The sequence below is a fragment of the Gymnoscopelus microlampas genome (assembly GCF_963454915.1).
Source record: "Gymnoscopelus microlampas genome assembly, chromosome: 7".
Taxonomy (NCBI): domain Eukaryota; kingdom Metazoa; phylum Chordata; class Actinopteri; order Myctophiformes; family Myctophidae; genus Gymnoscopelus; species Gymnoscopelus microlampas.
This window is the reverse complement of record NC_139944.1, coordinates 34,518,141-34,521,170: the sequence shown is the minus strand read 5'-3', so window position 1 is coordinate 34,521,170 and position 3,030 is coordinate 34,518,141.

The following is a 3,030-nucleotide window of genomic DNA, read 5'->3' as shown; positions in this document are numbered from 1 at the left end:
CAAAGGGAAGAACGCACATCCCAACAAAAACTTTTCAGGTGCTGAACAACAATACGTACATTGGAGAAGAAGGAAGTTCGCACAATGTAACTCAGCTCCCAGTACAATTTATTTTCAAAAAGTACAACATTTCGACCACTGTGGGTCTTCATCAGCTCTGGAATATACATACAGTAGCATGCTCTTTTGAATTGACATATCTTACATGGACAAATCCTGTCATGCTTATCCAATCCCAGAGAATTATTTTTAGCTGTTCGGTAGGCTTTAGAGGCCTATAAGACATCAGATAATGAGACAAAACTTGACTGGCATCCTGAGTGTTTGATTATAGTCCACCCTTTTGTTCCAGAAAAGTGTTTGTTATTGTTTATAGGTTTCAAAGGACTTCCATGCTAAAACTACCTAAAGACACATAGTTCTATAGTGTGTCAGTCTTATCCTAGTGTCCACACACCCTTATTGTAAACAGTGTGAACATTCTTCCCCGTCTGCCATATTGATTATTTTCCTGCCGTTCAAACCCGGATGCTTCCCCACTACTGTAACAAAATCACCTACTCACAGAGGTGTACAAAGTACTCAACCCCAGAGTCAAGGTATCGATACTCCTGGCCAAATACTTACTCAACTACATGTGAAGGTTGCTCTGTCAAATTTGTACTAGACTTACATATTCGTTTTAATACCAGTGCATTGCTGTAAAAACATTTAGACATTTTCCCCCAAGATTCAAACATTCCAGTAATTTTCAAAACAACATAGATAGGCCTAATAGGGAAAATCATCATCGCAACGCATTGTGAGCTTGAAGCTCTGCTATTTTCACTATATTTGATATAGGGCTTAAGTAATTAATTCATGACATACTTTTTCTCCTTCCTAGAAAATGTTGAGTCAAAAGTACAATATTTGTCTCTGAAATGTATGCTAGTGGAGTGAAAGTCATAAGTATCCAAAAATACAAATACTCTAGTAAAGTACAGATACTCACAAAATGTACTTACAGTAAGTACAGTAGGCTACTCAAGTAAGAGTGTTTCATTACTGTCCACCACTGGTTCCAACCGGATGCTTCCCCACTATACCGTAACAAAGTCACCTGCTCCCTTGCCCTCATCCTGTGTTGATGGTCCTGGAGAGAGGGAAGAAACATTCTTCATTGTTCCTGCTCCCTTTTGTTTTTATTTCTGTCTCATTACAAATATCCTTTACCAAAGCAGGTAAACTGCACGCGACGTGAGGCATCATGCTTTATAGCTTATATAATAATGTGTAATAGGGGAATAACACTAACACACCCGCCCCCAAAACAAACACACACACACACACACACACACACACACACACACACACACACACACACACACACACACACACACACACACACACACACACACAATAATGTGAGCCACTGGAATTATGCTGCATTTACTGTACAATTCAGCACCCGACAATTATTGTCTACTGTGATAATCGGCCAATGCAGAATGAGCATAATGGAATCAGTCCCTAGAAATATTATTGTGACCGATAATGTTATGTCCCAGTTTTGTTTAGTGAATATTGTTTTCTCAACGTTTCAAAGGGAATGAAATGGAAAAGAAGGGAACAAAATTTCTACAATTTGTACCCTTGCCCCTTTCATGCACTATACAAACACATGCATTTCCTCTTCAGTGTTCATGATTATTTTCCTGACGTTTTTGGGTGCACCCAGACCGGACACCTCCCCAGTCTTCCAAACAAAAGGTGGTGCACAGTTTTCATTGAAATATTTGTTTTTGTATGCCTTTAATAACAAATATCCCAGATCACAGTGTAACGGGCTGAATGGGGGGCAACCATGTCCATTCATCAGCTTTAGATAACAATGAGAATGGTTTGAATAACTTATTGTTAGAATACTCTGAATCAAAGGTAGACAAACAGTAACTGCCAAACTAAATGAACAGATGTTCAGAAGTCAGACAAGTTATTAGAAAAATACATACATAATAAAGTGTGTTGCTTCAACTTCTCAGGCTGAATGCATTTACAAGTTTTATTTGCTCATTTTAAATGTTGACACCATTAGGTGTGGCTCAGGAATTAGAATGCATAATAGTATGGAATGTCCATAAGTCACATGTTCTATGTGTTCATCATATGTGATGAAAACAAAAAACAAAACAAACAGGAGAAAAGGTGTGAGCTTTTGCACAACTCTGAAATTCTACCACTCCATGGAGTTATTTACCACTCCATAAAGTTATTTATACCTTTACAGAATGTTATACTTAAATATCATGGTGATGGAAGTTATATTAAGATAGTAAGTACAGACAGTAATTTTGACTTAAGTTTCCTCTTGGCATTGGGGTGGTGATGAACTTGGCTTCTCTATTTCAGTTTGATGGGCTAGACACGTAGGAACCAAATGGACTCTTATGTTATGGGGGCCGTAACTCTGACACTGAGGATGTACAAATGGTCCACAGACCTTTTGTTGGTATTTTCACTTTCTTCAGTTTTTACAATTTTCAACTCTTTTACTGATCTAGTCCACTACATCTTAGAAGCAAATATTGTACTTTTACACAACTATGAACATTTTAAGTTTAGTTACTAGTTAATTTTGTAGATTTTGATTATTATTACAAAACATACAATTAACCAGCACTATATATATTCCGGCCATTTGAAAATATTTTCGAAATATTTTTTATACATTTTGAACTTGTGAAATTGGGACATTCTGCACAATGAGCACTTTTACTTTTACATTTTGATACCAATACTTTTGAACTTTTACTCAAGTTAATTCAGACTTTTTTTTACTTGTAACAGAGTATTTCCTCATTGCAGTATTGATATTTTTACTCAAGTAAAAAAAAAAGTGAATACTTTCCCCACCCCGTCTACTCTACAACCTAAACTACAGTGTTTAGTAGCAACCAGGGCCAGTGGGGAGTGGGCGGGGCTAAAGGGGCGAGCCCCTATACGATACAATGTTGCGTCATCAGAGGGAATATAACTCCGGCTAGACAG